Here is a 20811-nt window from a genome sequence, read left to right on the forward strand (position 1 = left end):
ACATTCTGGCTCCGCAGCCCCACTTGGTTAATCTGTGGGCCGTTATGGCAGACGGTTGGTCCTAACAGCAGAGCTATTCCGGTTCTCCAACTACTGATTAGAGTTAAGTGCTAGTTACAGGGCAAGGAGGAATGTCCATTGGGACAGCTCTATCAAACCAGCAACCCCCCTCACACACACACTGGCAAACCACTGACACCAACACCACTTCTCCATCAACTGTCCCACAGCACCAACCCTTCATTCACTGCCCCAGAACACACACGCCACTCATCTTTTCAAAGCCCCATGGACTTACACCATCCATCTTCTATATTGAAATAGCTTAAGTGTACCTTGTTGAGAGTATCATTTAAAAATAACTGCATTAATTGGTGGTGTCTTCGAATAGCCTCACTCATGGTCTGGCAAGAATAGAACTGGAGCTTTTCCAATCTGAGCGTCCTTTCAACTAGACTAGAGAACAGTTTACAGACCCAACTGTCAGTTAACACTTATGGTCATTTACCACTTCAACTTTTCAGAAGTATTTTTTTTTTTTTTAGCTCTCACATTGATGATAACCATTTAAACTCTAGGTGGGTCCGTGTCCTAATCATACAAAGTGGCCATCATCCGCCTACACGAATGCCCAGCCATTAATGAGATATTGTATTTGGTCATCTAATTTCGTTTTTTACTGGTGAATTATTTTTTTTAAATTAAATCTACATGCATTGATGATAATATCTAGCTAGCTATCCCCAAACAGCAGTTAGATAGTAGCAGCCAAACGAAGAGGCAATCTTTTTTTCTGCAGCACAGTAGTTTAGTTTGTCCTTTCAATTTCCCCATTGCTTGTATTTCATTGGCTACTCAGACTTGAAGACAATTGGTCAAGACTTATCTCACGGCGCTGTCAGCAACGAAATGTGAATATGGAGATAGCTAGACATAAACTGTTATCGTTAGCTATTTTGAAAGTAACATAGTTGGTCCTCAGACATCCCAGACAACAAAATGCCATACACTGGCTATTTCTTTCCCCTCGCACTCGCAGTTGTTGTTAATAAATTGACTTAATTTAGCAAGCTAGCTGTTGACAAGTCAACTTTACAAGACAATTGTTGATAAATTAAACGTCAACTAGCTAGCTAATATTTTAATAATTATTACAATGTTGCTTCTTGTCACTGGCTAGCATAGCTTGCACACGTTGGCAATCTATGTAGACTAACAGTGATAAAGGTGTTTTCTACTGTTGTGTTTTTGTTCTGTACCTGTCTCAATCTCATCGGGCTAGTCTCGTCAGAGGGGTAGAAGCACATCCTCTCATTATTATAGTAGATCATCTTTGATCTCGTTCCCCTGACACTTCCGTGTATGAGCAATTAACCTGGGGACCAGATTATTGGATAGGTGTCACTGCCAGCCCCTGGTCTGGGCTATTAGAGATTATTTCCAAACTCCCTCAGCCACTGTCATTGACACATTTAGCTAACTATTTATTTAATAATAAGTGCAGCAAAACTGTGCCCCCTGGCATGATCTTGTTAATGCTGCTGTATTCTATTTTCAGATACACAATAATGCCTGCCTTTCGTCAAGTGGGGGAGAAGCAGCTCCCAAACCCAGTTCTGTGTATGGCATGGTTTCCAAAGAGGGATCTCATTGCCCTCGCAAACACTACTGGCTAGGTAAGGAGAGAAACACACCCACACTTTCATACCCAGATCAATACCAGATCACATCAGTTTATTATGGGAATCATCTGTGTGTCAATCTATGTTTGTGTTGTAGCTGCTACTGCATCGCCTTGCAAATTTCCAGCGTGTTTGGAGTTTGCCATCCAATGAGAATACGGGAAAGGAGATCGCTGCGCTTGCTTGGAGACCTGATGGCAAGAGACAGACCTGAATGTCTCAAGTTACTTATCACATTGGAAGCATATAAGTTATGTTACATTACCACTGTTACAACAATAAACCTTCACACACTCAACACAACACATTTACTACAGCACAGTGTGTCAGCCTCTGCATTTGTTCACTGCTTATCTAATGTGCGTCCTCTGTTTTGTGTTCAGTCCTGGCCTTTAGCCTCGGGGACACTTAAGCTGGTGGTGCTGTGTGATGCAGAGATCCTTCACCTGTTCCCAGTAGAGAACCCTGTGCTCTGCATGCGCTGGATGGAGGTGCTGGAGGAGAGCAGGTCTACAGGGGGGAGGAGTGGTTACACTAGAGTGTGTCTGAACTGTGTAGTGAAATATAAACTTTGTGTCTTTCAGTGTCCTCAACTCATTCTACACCTCTGAAGACGAGTCCAACCTTTTTCTTCCCAAGTTGCCAACTCTTCCCAAGAGGTAAACGTGTCTTTATAATGTCACTGACGAATCAATCGTTTGTCATTTATTCAAGTAAAATATATTTTGGAGAACTCTTGGTTCTTGTGTTAACACATACTTTACAGCCTTTAGCTTGTTTTGCTGCATCTGCCCCCTACTGAAGACATGTTTTGTTTATTCTTAGCTACAGTACTACATCAAAGATATTCCGGTATGTTTATGTATCTTCAGCGACAGCGATTCATTTAAATTATATTTTAGACAACCTGTCTGCACTAGGATACGTGGGAGATAATTGAATGTTAATTTCTCTACCATAAGTCACCTCCACTGTCGTTTTAGAGAATTTGGCAGTACGTCCAACCGGCTTCATAAGCGCAGACCACATGTAACCATGCCAGCCCAGGACCTCCACATCCGGCTTCTTCATGTGCGGGATCGTCTGAGACCAGCCACCCGGACAGCTGATGGAACTGAGGAGTATTTCTGTCTGTAATAAAGCCCTTTTGTGGGGAAAAACTTATTCTGATTGGCTGGGCCTGGCTCCCCAGTGGGTGGGCCTATGCCTTCCCAGGCCCACCCATGGCTGCGCCCCTGCCCAGTCGTGTGAAATCCATAGATCAAGGTCTAATGAATTTATGTCAATTGACTGATTTCCTTATATGAACTGTAACTCAGTGAAATCTCTGAAATTGTTCCATGTTGCGTTCATATTTTTGTTCAGTATATATTCTTATCTTATTTGAGCTCTTTCACTATGTATGCTTGTTGTGTCCTCCAGCTCGACACAGGGCTGCTGTCCCACTGTCTCCCTGAGGTCACCAGGATGGCACACAAGTTCACCCACATCTCCACTCTGCTGCAGGTCAGTGCCCTCCTTATGTAACTAATATGGCAAGATCTCTCCTCATAGTTCATATTTCCATAGAGATATGAGGACATTCATCAGACTAGTCTGCCCATTGGTCTTTCTCTCTCGATCCAACTTATTCTGTCTCTCTCTACATCTTTCCTTCAGTACCTGCGTCTCTCTCTCTCACCAGTATGTGTGAGACTTGGGAGGATATCCTCATGCTGATGGACCTTCGGCTCACTAAGTTCGTTCAGATCAGTGGTCACTGTTAGTTCAGTCTGCCTCAGCCCATTTTCCAATAATGACAGCACCCCTAAAAGGCATGATCTGAACCAATTCCTATTTTTAGGAGAAGAACACCAGCACACAAGTCCAGGATGAGTTTCTGGAGCTTCTACTATGGGGACGATAAAGGTGAGAAAAGTATCCAATGACTTGTACGCTACCCTGTCCTCCACAGAACATGCTTTCTACCTAAGTAATAGCATATCCGCTCAGGCCTTATATGGCCAATATACCACGGCTAAGGGCTGTTCTTATGCCCAATGAAATGCAGAGTGCCTGGATACAGCCCTTAGACGTGGTATATTGGCCATAACCACAAACCCCCGAGGTCCCTTATTGCTATTATAAACTGGTTAGCAACGTAATTAGAACATTAAACAAGCAATTTTTTTTGTAATATCCGTGGTATACGGTCTGATATACCATGGCTTTCAGCCAATCAGCATTCAGGGCTCAAACCACCTGGTTTATAATAAGTAATAGATCATGTAGTTGAGCCGTGAGCACTAATGCAAAAATATGTTAAACATTTGAGATGTAGTGATTCAAAGTGTCCTGTAGGTGCCACTGCAGGACATCATAAACCTCATCTGACATTGAAAAGACTGATATAGCAGATGTCTAAGGTTTTTTATGTGCAGACTAACTAAATTCTCTATTTTTAATCAGCCCAGAACTACAGGCTCTCCTCATGAATCATCTGACCGTCAAGGTGAGCTGAATAATAAAGTTTGAGTATGTTGTGAATTTTGTAGCTTTGTAAGACTGATGTGATTTGTTTGTTTCATAGCGGCTGAAGAAGCTGGGCCAATCTATAGAAACCTCTTACTCCAGCATTCAGAAGCTGGTGATCAGCCACCTACAGAGGTTGCAACTCAGTTGACATTAATAATTATCTCTTCTCTTATCCTGACCCATAATGCCCTTTAGTGGACCATACAATGCAAATGTCAAGAAATTGCATCTGATGCCAATCATCCCCTCTCTTTTGCTCTTCTTTCTCCAGTGGTTCAGAGGCTCTGTTGTATCACCACCTCAGTGAGGTGTAGGGGATGTCTCTATGGAAACAGAAGTTCCAGCCTCTATGCCTGGACTCAGCAGCTATAGGGGGCACAGTGCTTAGATCCTGCTTAAACTGTGACTGTGGTATATTTTCTGAGAAAAATAAGATTAAAGTGGATGTAATTGTACAATTAATTAGTCTGTGATAGGATCAGGGCTGACACTCATTGATCATTTGCATAACTGGACCATTTGTTTGAAGCTTGTGAGCTGGATTTTATTTCAAATGAAAGTTATGTGAATATTGATGTTTTGTTATAGATCCCATTACAGCTGTGGGTTCATTCACTTTGAAAGCCAACAAACTTCTACAGTGAGTTTGCATGCTTATTGATATGCTATTAGATTAGTATTTTGTTCTCATAACAACACATTTTTTATCATTTCAAATGGAAATAATTTAAAATGGAATTGACTTCATTCCTGGTGTTTGTTAAATCTCTCATCCTCATGTCAATCCTCACTGTCTCTCTTACTCAGAGTGATTGACAAGAGCATGAAGAACTTCAAAGCTTTTTTCCGATGGCTTTATGTAGGTAAGACCTCTTGAGATATAGCACCTTTTAGTGACTGATGGTACATTTAGTATATACAAAATAGAATTGGTTATTAAATGCAAGTGTTTTAATACAGTACCTTCAGGAAGTATTCACACCCCGTTTTCCACATTTTGTTGTTACAGCCTGAATTAAACATCTTTTAAATTTAGATGTTGTGTCACTGGCCTACACGCACAATACCCCATAATGCCAAAGTGGAAATATGTTTTTACAAATTTGTACAAATTCATAAAAAATGATAAACGGAAATGTCTTGAGTCAATAAGTATTCAGCCCCTTTGTTATGGTAAGCCTAAATAAGTTCAGGAGTAAAAACTTGCTGAACATGTCACATAATAAGATGCATGGACTCTGTGTGCAATAATAGTTTAACATTATTTTTGAATGACTACCTTATCTCTGTACCCAACACATACAATTATCTGTAAGGTTCCTCAGTAGAGTAGTTCATTTCAACCACAAAGACCAGGTAGGTTTTCCAATGCCTCGCAAAGAGGGTAAATGGGTAAAAATGAAAATAGCAGACATTGAATATTCCTTTGAGCATGGTGAAGTTATTAATTATTATTTGGATGGTGTATCAATACACCCAGTCACTATAAAGATACAGGTGTCCTTCCTAACTCAGTTGCCGAAGAGGAAGGAAACCGCTCAGGAATATCACCATGAGGCCAATGATGACTTTAAAACAGTTAGCTGGCTGTGATAGGAGAAAATTGACGTTGGATCAGCAACATTGTATTTACACCACAATACTAACCTAAAGGACAGAGTGAAAAGTAGGAAGCAGAATAAAAATATTCCCAAAAATGCATCATGTTTGCAATAAGGCACTAACGTAAAACTGTAAAAAATATGGCAAAGAAATGCAACAACCAACTTGACAGAGCTTGAAGAATTTTTAAAGGAATAATGTGCAAATATTGTACAATCCAGGTGTGCAAAGCTCTTAGGGACTTACCCAGAAAGACTCACAGCTGTCATCTCTGCCAAAGGTGTTTCTACAAAGTATTGACTCAGGGGTGTGAATACTTTGTATTTCATTTGATAAATTTGCAACAATTTATAAAACCATGTTTTCACTTTGTCATTATGGGGTATTGTGTGTAGATGGGTGAGGAAGAAAATAGATTTAATCATTTTTGAATTCAGTCTGTAACAACAAAATGTGGAATAAGTCAAGGGATATGAATGCTTTCTGAAGGCACTGTACATGTTTATTTTCCTGCAGCTATGCTAAGGATGTCAGAGGACCACGTCCCTCCAGAACTCAATAAGGTGAGAGCACTTCAGTGAGGTAAAATAGATTGGATAAGTAGAATAGCACTTTAATTTCCACAGCTTTTCACAAACTAGCCAATGACACCCTCTCCTGTGACAGAACGAAAGAGCTGTTTGACCGGAAAGGGAAGTACTTCAATGTGGAGCGGGTCGACCAGGTGAGGGACAAGCGTTGTCTGTCTGTATGTATATCTTAGTTTGTCTGTGATCAGTGTTCGCTGACACACTTTGTGTCCTTTTTTTTTGCAGTACCTGAAGGATGAGGATCTAGTATCTCTGCCCAACATCAAGGGCAACCAATGGCTGAAGTTTCTGCAGGAGAGCACACACTTGAAAGGTGAAATATAGCCTTTATCTCAGATATAACTAGGCAAGAAGTGTGTGGTTATTTCCATGTTGTAATTAGATGGATTGCCTTACTGTGACTGATTTGATTGCCTTACTGAAGTGACATTTTTCCTGATTGATTGGTTCATCCAGAGAGCCCGCTCCTCTTCCCTTCGTACCCTCAGAAGTCCTTACACTTTGTGAAGAGGATGATGCAGGGGGTGACTGAGTTGTGCCTACAGAAACCCGCAGTAAGTCTAAAACACACACACACACACACACACATTAATGAATTGAGCCTAAAGCACGGCTGCTTTTGAATCCCAGAACATGTAAGTGGGCGAGTGGGACACGACTAGCAGAGCGTAATTCGAGCAGATAAAAAAATCTCTCCCACTCCACTTTTGTTCTGGTACTGCTCAGCCACAAGGCATGCTTTGCATAGAATTTATTTTATCATTATTCTTTTAATTAGGCCTATTCGGTTGTAATTATTTAACCTACCCCACCCACAGTAGCCTATATCTAGTTTATATTCTACTTTCTAACATGGTATGTAGTTTATATTTTGAAGGACTTCAAATGTATTAACGGATGTTTTGGGTAGGCAATACATAGGCTACTGTAAAATGTATTTTTGTTTTCCTTGGAATTGAAACACCACACTGTAAAAAAAAAAAAAAAATTAAGCTAAAATGTCATTAATTAATTAATTGTAAATAATAAAAACAAGTATCAGCTTCTTTCCATAAATAAAATGGAATAAATCATTTCAAACTGCAGCGGTCAGATGATTTGCGCACAGCAACAAGCACCAACAAGCTTCACATGTGCATTGAGCGTGTGAAATGCGCTCTACAAATTAAATAGTATTATTATAAAGACAGAAAAATACACATGTAAAAGCTTACTTACATAAAGTAATATTAGTGAGAATATAGTCATAATATAAACAAGAGAAAGGAGAATAGAATATATTTGAAACGCCAACCATTTTTAAATACTTTGAGATGAAGCCGTCCGTGTGACATTTTCGGCACAGAGTTCAGTAGGACAGTGTCACAAGGCTACATAGTCATAGGCCTACACTTCGCCACTGCTGGAGGCATTACAGTAAATAGTCGTCGTTGATTGTGAGCTAGAATGAAATGTCAAATGAAATGTGTGCGGCATGAGGTTAACAGCGGTTTTTCATCAATATAATCAATGTAGGGAGGTAACATGATATCAAAAGGGAATCGCTTAGACCGCACTTACCGGTCGACCAGTTATCTCACGGGCTCTGGTAGAGAAGTAGCCTATGTGAGCTCTAACATTAGCCTAAATGTACAGTTAAAGTATCCATCACCAATAAATGAATGAACTTCAGAGATAATAGGCTGGTTTATGCAACGAACAACATCCTTTTATTAGCCAAACATGAATCGCCTATATAAAAAAAAAAAGGTTTGTGAAATGCCTTCAATCGAAAGGTTTGACTTGTTATAGCCTACAGTTCACAATAACAGGAAGGAAATACATTTAATCACTACGTTTAATCTTTGAAGTGTTGGCTAATGGTTTACTGAAACATAAGGAAGCTATCCGATTTCTAATAGCACTGACGACAACAACCCATTAATTTGATGATAAAGCAAAAAATATTGATTTGAAAGCATTTTGAGAAGGAACGCTTGAGAGGGAAAACCGTGCATAATGGAGGGGTTTGGTGGATGGGTTGCAAAATAAACCCTTGCATAGCAGGGATCAACTTGCTGTGGCAGCCCACTGGGTATACACTGGTTGAATCAACAATGTTTCCTTGTCATTTCAATGAAATGTATGTTGAACCAACGTGGAAGTGAAGTTACGCCTCATGCAGTAGTAGCATTAATAATAATAAACGACTACTACCTTAGTATTCTGCGCAGTCTGACGCAGACCAATTAGGCTATTTCAAACACTTCAAGAAAACAGGAGTCACCTATTTGGACAATAATGTTGTGTGGAGTCGTTATTATTAGCGGGAAGGAGTTGAACTAATATCTAATTGTGGGTCTTTGGTAAACAGTGTGTCACAATACATATGTTGCATATTTAACAAGGGCATTTGAAGCTGGAGCGGCAGCGTAGACTAGTGGTTAGAGCGTTGGACTAGGAACCGAAAAGTTGCAAGTTCGAGTCCCCCTGACAAGGGACAAATCTGTCATTCTGCCCCTGAACAAGGCAGTTAAACCACTAGGCCGTCATTGAAAATATGAATTTGTTCTTAACTGACTTTAAATAAAGGTAAGAAATTTAAAAGATTTTCATCCAAACCTGCTCTGATATCGCAAAGAAGATTCGTCCTGTGCCTTTGGGGATTTAGATAATTAACCAGTATTTTGGGGACTGCATATAACCAGCCTAGAGCATCTGCTCTCTTTTGGTGTTGTTACACTTGCGCATGTCTTCGGCGACAGCCTGTGCGATTACAGAGTCTCTTATAGAATGTCTGATCATTCAGTTGCCTTCAGATGCAATCAGTGTGTATTCATGGATGCTAAGGGAAGCCAGACTTCCCCAAAAATATCTGACCAATAAAAAAAATCTAAATGATGTGTCTTTCGTCTCTGTGTTTTCATAATTTTTCATCAATTCGCAAGTGGCTGAATCTCACCAGTGAAATCAACCAGGTGAAGGAAACAGCGCCCCTCTCTCTCAGTATGTGCAGCTCATGTATCTGATGCTGTCTGGAACAAAAGAGTATGACATGTTGCCGCGGTAGCATTTGATTGTTTTCCTGACGCAGTTTGGATTTGTCTTCACCCCAATCAAATCACATCCTAAGCAAAACATCATCATTGTCAGAAAAACATGTGTTTCTCGTCTGCTTGTGTTGATGTCCTGCAGTAGCTAGCTTGTGAAAGAGATTTGCGTCAGTTCAAATCTGGTATCAGGACAAAATGTGACTCAGAGTCACCGAATATACTTTATGTATTTTAATTAAACTCAAGCGATAAATGGTAAATGCAATTTTTGTATATACAGGTTCGCTGTATCACCCCACAAGGTAAAACAGAGAACTGTGGAATGTGCTCATGCAACAGTTTTTATACTATGGTAGCTTTAGTTCCAACCCGTCCGTTGGCCTATCATAGTAGAGGCTAGGCGCGGTTTAAACTTTGCTCAGCCTATGCTGGCACTCGGACTTCTCCAAGTCCCTTAGTGCTCTCCTCTGTCCGCATCTGGTTGTTGGGTAGATTAGATCCGTCTTGTGTCTCCGTCGATTCTACACTCAAACAGTTCCTAATATGGTATTGTCCAGTGCCCTACCCTCCCTGGTTGGCTTAGAGATATGCACCCCTCCCCTCTCCAGATTGACCACAGCCTGTATAGCCTGTCCCTCTATGTTGATCAGTCTTTACACACCTACACATCTGTATTGTTTGTGTGTGTGTGTAACAAAACAATATTCATCTTCAAACAATATGGTAGCGGGCTATAGTGCATAAACATAAATCCTAACACTTGCTAAATCGGCTCTTTCCTAAACCATGGGTGGAGTTGCAGGTAGCCTAGCATTTAAGAGTGTTGAACCAGTAACCAAAAGATTACTGGTTCGAATCCCCGAGCCATATCTGTTTGTATGCGCTTGAGCAAGACACTTAACCCTAATTGCTACTGTAAGTTTCTCTGGATAAGAGCATCTGCTAAATGACTAAAATGTAAATGTAAAAACATTTGATGGACATTTGGACTTGTGGTTTTGACATAATTCTCTGCAGGCCAATAATTATGACGATGATTCTGATCTAAATGAATATATTGTGCCACTGGCCTGAGATGATTGAAATTCAATATGTAGCCTAGATGTAGGCTCACGTTAACTAGCTAGTTAACTTAGCTGGTTCATTGTCGCGAGGGAGATAGCATTTTAGCTAGGTAGCCTATGAAAGCAAAAACTAAAAGCGTACAGAGCCATAAACTGTTTTGCCAACATGAAAGAGAAGAGAATGGCATTGGTGTTCAACTAGTCTACAAATAGAGTAAAACATTTTTTACTTGCACGTGGACGCAAGCATACACACACACACACACACACACACACACACACACACACACACACACACACACACACACACACACACACACACACACACACACACACACACACACACACACACACACACACACACACACACACACACACACACACACACACACACACACAGATATCAGTACCATGGACACCCACATTATATTTATTGGACTAAATAGTTTTTGGTATCTTTAAGTTTGTTTTCAGTGTATTAAACTAAACATATATAGCCTTGTTGATTTGATGATGTTTAAACGTTGAAGTTGAAATGGTGCTGGAATAGCGGAGGTAGTGCTCCTGTTGTCTTTGTGCTGACTTGCAGTAAGTAGTTGTTTAGTAAACTGTCAAACATTAACTTGCTTGACCATGTTGCAGGTCATATACAGTGGGGAGAACAAGTATTTGATACACTGCCGATTTTGCAGGTTTTCCTACTTACAAAGCATGTAGAGGTCTGTCATTTTTATCATAGGTACACTTCAACTGTGAGAGACGGAATCTAAAACAAAAATCCAGAAAATCACATTGTATGATTTTTAAGTAATTAATTTGCATTTTATTGCATGACATAAGTATTTGATCACCTACCAACCAGTAAGAATTCCGGCTCTCACAGACCTGTTAGTTTTTCTTTAAGAAGCCCTCCTGTTCTCCACTCATTACCTGTATTAACTGCACCTGTTTGAACTCGTTACCTGTATAAAAGACACCTGTCCACACACTCAATCAAACAGACTCCAACCTCTCCACAATGGCCAAGACCAGAGAGCTGTGTAAGGACATCAGGGATAAATTGTAGACCTGTACAAGGCTGGGATGGGCTACAGGACAATAGGCAAGCAGCTTGGTGAGAAGGCAACAACTGTTGGCACAATTATTAGAAAATGGAAGAAGTTCAAGATGACGGTCAATCACCCTCGGTCTGGGGCTACATGCAAGATCTCACCTCGTGGGGCATCAATGATCATGAGGAATGTGAGGGATCAGCCCAGAACTACACGGCAGGACCTGGTCAATGACCTGAAGAGAGCTGGGACCACAGTCTCAAAGAAAACCATTAGTAACACACTACGCCGTCATGGATTAAAATCCTGCAGCGCACGCAAGGTCCCCCTGCTCAAGCCAGCACATGTCCAGGCCCGTCTGAAGTTTGCCAATGACCATCTGGATGATCCAGAGGAGGAATGGGAGAAGGTCATGTGGTCTGATGAGACAAAAATAGAGCTTTTTGCTCTAAACTCCACTCGCCGTGTTTGGAGGAATAGAAGGATGAGTACAACCCCAAGAACACCATCCCAACCGTGAAGCATGGAGGTGGAAACATCATTCTTTGGGGATGCTTTTCTGCAAAGGGGACAGGACGACTGCACCGTATTGAGGGGAGGATGGATGGGGCCATGTATCGCGAGATCTTGACCAACAACCTCCTTCCCTCAGTAAGAGCATTGAAGATGGGTCGTGGCTGGGTCTTCCAGCATGACAACGACCCGAAACACACAGCCAGGGCAACTAAGGAGTGGCTCCGTAAGAAGCATCTCAAGGTCCTGGAGTGGCCTAGCCAGTCTCCAGACCTGAACCCAATAGAAAATCTTTGGAGGGAGCCGAAAGTCCGTATTGCCCAGCGACAGCCCCGAAACCTGAAGGATCTGGAGAAGGTCTGTATGGAGGAGTGGGCCAAAATCCCTGCTGCAGTGTGTGCAAACCTGGTCAAGAACTACAGGAAACGTATGATCTCTGTAATTGCAAACTAAGGTTTCTTTACCAAATATTCAGTTCTGCTTTTCTGATGTATCAAATACTTATGTCATGCAATAAAATGCAAATTAATTACTTAAAAATCATACAATGTGATTTTCTGGATTTTTGTTTTAGATTCCTTCTCTCACAGTTGAAGTGTACCTATGATAAAAATGACAGACCTCTACATGCTTTGTAAGTAGGAAAACCTGCAAAATCGTCAGTGTATCAAATACTTGTTCTCCCCACTGTAACTGTTTTTTACATGCAATATTTGCTCTGTGGACTTCACCAGACAGATGTTGCTCTCTGGTTTTGTGATGAAACAAACAAATGTGTAGTTGAATTTATTCTGCCACTGTGCCTGTTGTCTTTTTGTGACAGCCTTATTGTATATAACGGTGGCGTGTGAACGAATGTGTTATAGAGCAAACAAGGCAAATAGGTTGTGACTTGTTTACTGGCTTTGCTTGGTTTCTCCAGTGATTTTACCCACGTACCTACCGCTACTTGATGCAATGAGCGAATTAATTAGTAGTCAACACGTTGCAGTTGTGTGTCCTAAACTCAGCAAAAAAGAAACGTCCCTTTTTCAGGACCCTGTCTTTCAAAGATAATTCGTAAAAATCCAAATAACTTCACAGATCTTCATTGTAAAGGGTTCAAACACTGTTTACCATGCTTGTTCAGTGAACCATAAACAATTAATGAACATGCACCTGTGGAACGGTCATTAAGACACTAACAGCTTACAGACGGTAGGCAATTAAGGTCACAGTTTTGAAAACTTAGGACACTAAAGAGGCCTCTCTAGTGACTCTGAAAAACACCAAAAAAGATGCCCAGGGTCCCTGCTCATCTGCGTGAACGTGCCTTAGGCATGCTACAAGGAGGCATGAGGACTGCAGATGTGGCCAGGGCAATAAATTGCAATGTCCGTACTGTGAAACGCCTAAGACAGCGCTACATGGAGAAAGGATGGACAGCTGATCGTCCTCGCAGTGGCAGACCACATGTAACAACACCTGCACAGGATCGGTACATCCGAACATCACACCTGCGGGACAGGTACAGGATGGCAACAACAACTGCCCGAGTTATACCAGGAACACACAATCCCTCCATCAGTGGTCAGACTTTCTGCAATAGGCTGAGAGAGGCTGGACTGAGGGCTTGTTGGCCTGTGGTAAGGGAGGTCCTCACCAGATATCACTGGCAACAACGTCGCCTATGGGCACAAACCCACCGTCCCTTGACCAGACAGGACTGGCAAAAAGTGCTCTTCACTGACGAGTTGTGGTTTTGTCTCACCAGGGGTGATGGTTGGATTCACATTTATCGTCGAAGGAATGAGCGTTACACCGAGGCCTGTACTCTGGTGCGGGATCGATTTGGAGGTGGAGGGTCCGTCATGGTCTGTCACAGCATTATCGGACTGAGCTTGTTGTCATTGCAGGCAATCTCAACGCTGTGCGTTACAGGGAAGACATCCTCCTCCCTCATGTGGTACCCTTCCTGCAGGCTCATCCTGACATGACCCTCCAGCATGACAATGCCACCAGCCACACTGCTCGTTCTCTGCGTGATTTCCTGCATGACAGGAATGTCAGTGTTCTGTCATAGCCAGCGAAGAGTCCGGATCCCAATCCCATTGAGCACGCCTGGGACCTGTTAGATCGGAGGGTGAGGGCTAGGGCCACCCCCCCCCCCCCAGAAATGTCCGGGAACTTGCAGGTGCCTTGGTGGAAGAGTGGGGTAACATCTCACAGCAAGAACTGGCAAATCTGGTGCAGTCCAGATGCACTGCAGTACTTAATGCAGCTGGTGGCCACACCAGATACTGACTGTTACTTTTCATTTTGACCCCCCCCCCCCCTTTGTTCAGGGACACATTATTCAATTTCTGTTAGTCACATGTCTGTGGAACTTGTTCAGTTTATGTCTCAGTTGTTGAATCTTGTTATGTTTATACAAATATTTACACATGTTAAGTTTGCTGAAAATAAATGCAGTTGACAGTGAGAGGACGTTTCTTTTTTGTTGAGTTTATCTTCAGTAAATAGTGTATTGCACCATACTGATCACCTACTTATTTAAAAAAATATATAAATAATTGCTCAAAAGACAAAGAAATATATATTTTTTAAAGAAATAGCATCCACACACGGGCCAGCTTCATCTCAATGTATTTTTCAATTTTAGGCTTTTCAAATACATTCCATTCTCCTTTCTCTTGTTGATACTATGGCTATATTCCCACTGATATTCCTTTGTAATTAAGCTTTTACATGTGTATTTTTCTTTCTTTATCATACTAATAATAATAATCATGTTTAATTTGTGGAGCGCATTTTCCACACTCAATGCACATGTGCTTAAAACATGTGTTAATAGTCTGTTAATACATTTGAAGTGCTTCAAAAATTGAAACTACATTTCATAATGTTAGAAAGTAGAATATAAACTAGATATAGGCTACTGTGGGTGGGGTAGGTTAAATAATTACAACCGAATAGGCCTAATTAAGAGAATAATGATAAAGGGGAAAAATACGCTAGGCAGAGGATGCCCAGACCTTGTGTCTGAGCAGTACCAGAGAGAAATTACACTCTGCTCCTCACTCCACACTCACCCCACTTACATACTCTGGTATTCAGAAGCAGCCATGCTTTAAGCTATCAAAGAACTGTCAATGAACAATCATATCAATGGATGGAATCAGTGAATGAATGGCTGCAGCAAGCATTACACGGTCTGACAAGCTGTATAACAAATTAGGCTTAATTAGACAAAAGAACAATTAAGTCATTCAAACAAGCTAAGTTGTTCAAATGAGATACTAAGTCATTTGAACAACTAAGGTAAAAAAAAAATTAAAAGTAATTCAAACGAGAATTCCAAGAGTCTACTTTTTAAAATTTTCTTTGCCTTGGGCTTCAGGGCTTCTGTAGAACTTTGGTCATGCATTCATGAGGCTTCTGCTAGGAATTCCAGGCAGCTATAAATCTGACTAACTCACCACAAGAGTTTTGTCATCTTGCAGTCTCTCTCTCTCTCTCTCTCCCTCCTTCTCACACATTATTTTAGTTGCCTTGTCCATCCCCCTCAGTTCTCTTCTATATTCTCCTTCCCAGCCTTTCTTTCTGTGGTAATATGATTTCATTGCATTAACAAGCCATACAACGCCACATACCCAAGGAACACTTCGTCTTATGTTTTGCATGTGGCAGAAACTATTTTATCATTCTAATTCAATTGGTTTTGCATGACTAGACAGCAGTCTGGAGAGATTACATCCAAACGAAGGCATATGAATTTGAGTTATGACATGACATGAGCTATGGTGATACTGATTTGCCTCTGTTTGTAGGAGGTCATTGGAAAATCTGTGAAACAGGCTGTTTGTTTGCCTCTCTACACTGTGCCAGATAACAATTTTAGTGGATAAATTGTGTTTATAAATTGTGGTTAGTTTTATTTGTTTCATTTTATTGTTTCGATCTTTTCAGATCAGGAACTGTACTTCTGTCATTGAAAGACACAAACATCTTGTCATTTCTCATTTGACCAAAACACTCTCCTCAAGATGATAACGCAGATAATGTATATTGCCAAGGTTATTATCATGATTATTGGTGTCCAGATACAATGATAAGAAGACCAATATGTAGTGTTCTGCATGCCAGAGATTTCACCCTGCAAGATTTACCGACTGCAGAAGGGTACTGACCCATACGAGTACATTACAGCACTGCACCCTATTTTAATCTGGTTCAATCCCAATTTACTAGGTCTTTGTCGATGACTGAGCATGTGCTTTTTTTGTTTCACTGATTATTTATCTTTTTATGTCTGTTGTCACAGACCTGTTCTCACTGGTCTCGTGGCGATAGATCTGAGTGACGTTCTCAGCCACAGTATTGATAATGATGCTGCAGGAGTCAGGTGAGTGCATCACTTGTCTTTTTCTCTTTCCTAGAATCCTACACTCTCAACAATGCAACCTCTAGCTGTACAGGCAAATTATGTGAACATGCATTGCATATTACTTGCTCTAATGATGATCTACAATTGATTATTTGTTGTTTTTATTGGTGTTAATGACTATTATAGATCCATGATTTTTTTTTGCATGTCTGTGTCTTTAAATTCTGACTGTGTGTACAGTTGCCAGGATGCTCGTTTCTATGACGATGAGACATTGACAGTGGTGCTGCGAGCATTAGAGGAGGAGGAGAGCAGGGGGCGTGTCCTGGCCCAGCTCCCTCTCTGCTCTGCTCTCAGCTGTGAGGAGGAGTTCCACGGGGACCCAAGAGTCTTAGTGTATGGTTGAAACACCTTTTTCCCTAACATGCAAACCTAGCCCTATATTCCTAATTCATGATCTATTTGTAACTGTAACCTGCACCTCATCTCAAACCGTTAATTATGTTCTACCTGATTACAAACTGGAACTCAAGACTTAGTGCCATCAGAAAGTATTTATATCACTTGACTTATTCCACATTTTGTTGTGCTACAGGCTGAATTCAAAATGGATGAAATTGAGTTTCTCACACACAATACCCCATAATTATTTTAATTTTTTTTGAAAAACGAAATACAGAAATGTAATTTACATACAGTGGCAACAAAAAGTATGTGAACCCTTTGGAATTATCTGGATTTCTGCATAAATTGGTCATCAAATTAGATCTGGTCTTCATCTTAGTCACAACAACAGACAAACTAAACTAAACTAATAACACACAAATTATTTTATTTTTCTTGTCTATATTGAATACATCATTTAAAAATTCAAAGTGTAGGTTGGAAAAAGTATGTGAACCCCTAGGCTAATGACTTCTCCAAAAGCTAATTGGAGTCAGGAGTCAGCTAACCTGGAGTACAATCATTGAGATGAGATTGGAGATGTTGGTTAGAGTTGCCCTGTCCTAGGAAGCATTGCCTGCTGTGAACCATGCCTCAAACAAAAGAGATTTCAAAAGACCCAAGATCAAGAATTGTTTACTTGCATAAAGCTGGAAAGGGTTACAAAAGTATCTCTAAAAGCCTTGATGTTCATCAGTCCACGGTAAGACAATTTGTCTAAAAATTGAGAAAGTTCACCACTGTTGCTACTCTCCCTAGGAGTGGCCGTCCTGCAAAGATGACTACAAGAGCACAGCGCAGAATGCTCAGTGAGGTTAAGAATAATCCTAAAATGTCAGCTAAAGACTTACAGAAATCTCTGGAACATGATAACATCTCTGTTGACGAGTCTACGATACGTAAAACACTAAACAAGAATGGTGTTCATGGGAGGACACCATGGAAGAAGCCACTGCTGTCCCAGAAAAACATTGCTGCACATCTCAAGTTCGCAAAAGAGCATCTGGATGTTCCACAGCGCTACTGGCAAAATATTCTGGGGACAGATGAAACTACAGTTGAGTTGTTTGGAAGGAACACACAACACTATGTGTGGAGAAAAAAAGGCACAGCACACCAACATCAAAACCTCATCCCAACTGGAAAGTATGGTGGAGGGAGCATCATGGTTTGGGGCTGCTTTGCTGCCTCAGGGCCTGGACAGCTTTCTATCATCGACAGAAAAATGAATTCCCAAGTTTATCAAGACATTTTGCAGGAGAATGTAAGGCTATCTGTCCACCAATTGAAGCTCAACAGAAGCTGGGTGAGGCAACAGGACAACGACCCAAAACACAGAAGTAAATCAACAACAGAATGGCTTCAACAGAAGAAAATATGCCTTCTGGAGTGGCCCAGTCAAAGAAAGCGGTTCACGCCAGACATCCCAAGAATTTGCTGAACTGAAACAGTTTTGTAAAGAGGAATGTTACAAAATTCCTCCTGACCGTTGTGCAGGTCTGATCCGCAACTATAGAAAACGTTTGTTTGAGGTTATTGCTGCCAAAACCGGTTATTAAATCCAAGGGTTCATACTTTTCCACCCTGCTCTGTGAATGTTTACACAGTGTGTTCAATAAAGACATGAAAATGTATAATTGTTTGTGTAATAATTTAAGCAGACTGTGTTTGTCTATTGTTGTGACTTAGATGAAGATCAGATCAAAATTTTATGACCAATTTATGCAGAAGTCCAGGTAATTCCAAAGGGTTCACATACTTTTTCTTGCCACTGTAAGTATTCACACCCCTGAGTCAATACTTTGTAGAAGCACCTTTGGTGGCGATTACAGCTGTGAGTCTTTTTGCGTAAGTCTAAGAGTTTTGCACACCTCAATTGTACAATATTTGCCCATTCTTTTTTAAATTTTTCAAGCTCTGTCAAGTTGATTGTTGATCATTGCTAGACAGCCATTTTCAAGTCTTGCCATAGATTTTCATGCCGATTTAAGTCAAAACTGTAACTTGGCCACTCGGGAACATTCAATGTTGTCTTGGCAAGCAACTCCAGTAAAGATTTGGCCTTGTATTTTAGGTTATTGTCCTACTGAAAGGTGAATTTGTCTCCTGAATTTGTCTGAAAAGCACATTGAACAAGATTTTGCCTGTGCTCAGCTCTATTTTGTTTATTTTTATCCTAAATAAACTCCCTAGTCCTTGCCAATGACAAGCATACCCATAACATGATGCAGCCACCACCATGCTTGTGGTACTCAGTGATGTTGGATTTGCCACAAACATCATGCTTTGTATTCAGGACTAAGTTCATTTCTTTGCCATACTTTTTTTGCAGTATTACTTAAGTAATACAGGATGCATGTTTTGGAATATTTGTATTCTGTACAGGCTTCCTTTTCACTCATTTAAGTTAAACCCTGAGCTGTTTCCTTCCTCTCCGGCAACTGAGTTAGGAAGGACGCCACTATCTTTATAGTGACTGGGTGTATTGATACACCATCCAAAGCTTAATTAATAACTTCACCATGCTCAAAGTGATATTCAGCTTTTCATTTTTCTTTAACCAATAGCTGCCCTTCTTTGCGAGGCATTGAAAAACGTCCCTGGTCTCTGTGGTTAAATCTGTGCTTGAAATTCACTACTTTATTGAGGAACCTTAAAGATAATTGTATTTGTGGGGTATAGAGATAGGGTAGTTATTCAAAAGTAATGTTAACCACTATTATTGAACACACATGAGTCCTTGCAACTTATTATTCAATTTGTTGAGGACATTTTTACTCCTGAACTTATTTAGGGTTGCCATAACAAAGTGGTTGAATACTTATTGACTCAAGACATTTCAGCTTTTAATTTTCTATGGATTTCTAACATTTTCTACAAACAAAATTCCACTTTGACATTATGGGGTATTTTGTGTAGATCAGTGACACAATCTCAATTTAATCTATTTAAAATTCAGGCTGTAACAAAACAAAATGTGAAAAAGGTAAAGGGATGTGAATACTTTCTGAAGGAACTGTACATCTAAACACCAACTATCACCTTAACCTGTAATTCCCTTATCTTCACTGTAGTCATCATGGGTCACCTGTTGACTGTGCCATCTGTATTCTCAGGTTAGACCAGCAGAGTGGTGTCATCCATGCACATGGGCTGGTACTAGAGAACCAGTGGAGAGACTTGAAGAACATGAAGGCCCAGTTTGGGGCTGTGAATTGGATCCGGAAAGTGGCCTGTGTGGTAAGACAATGGAAGGGGGAATTTGTCTCCTGAGGCTTTAACAGGCTTGTTGTAGTTTGGTTCAGATGGTTCAGAATCTCTCGTTCCGAAGTTCCTTTCTGTTCTCTGTGTCCCAGCTGAGCTCCAACCTGCGGCACATCCGTGTGCCGTCTGCCTGAGTTGCAGAACGCCAGCTCTGATCAGGATGGCCTGGAGGAGACGCTGGCCAGCCAGGGGGAGGCTGAAGGAGGAGAGACTAAGGGGCAGGGAGGGGGACAAAGTGCTGAGCAGCGACTGGAGTGTGGGGAAGCCCTCACTCTCATAGCAGCACCTCATCTAGGCAATATAACAATCGACAACACCAAACCCTATACTTTGGCAGCAATCAATCCCAGTTCCTGACAAAGTGGAAATAAACGTTTTGATAAGAAAACAATCTTCTGGTTGTTGTTTTGATGTGGTTGTTTCCTATGTCTGTAAGACTGGTCTCCAGATAGATAATGTAACATGGATTTGATCCTCACACAAATTCCTAGAGTACAGTCAAAATAATGTATTTTGGGGAGCACTAGACTTGACCACACCTTGCCCCTTTCGAATTCTGACTGTGGGATTTCCTTCCCCACTCGTCTAACATGTATGGTAAACAATGTTGAATAAACTTCCTTTGAAGTTTTGTTTGCTGATTTTGCACTTATTCGGGTAGAGATATGACACAAAATCCCCACGGGTA

General features: G+C 40.9%; 1 pseudogene; it reads left to right on the top strand.

Moving 5' to 3' along the window:
- Positions 1-1558: 1558 nt before the first annotated feature.
- Positions 1559-20514, top strand: LOC139578559 (anaphase-promoting complex subunit 4-like; annotated as a pseudogene).
- The last annotated feature ends 297 nt before the right edge of the window (positions 20515-20811 follow it).

The sequence above is a fragment of the Salvelinus alpinus genome, chromosome 6, assembly GCF_045679555.1.
Source record: "Salvelinus alpinus chromosome 6, SLU_Salpinus.1, whole genome shotgun sequence".
Lineage (NCBI taxonomy): Eukaryota > Metazoa > Chordata > Actinopteri > Salmoniformes > Salmonidae > Salvelinus > Salvelinus alpinus.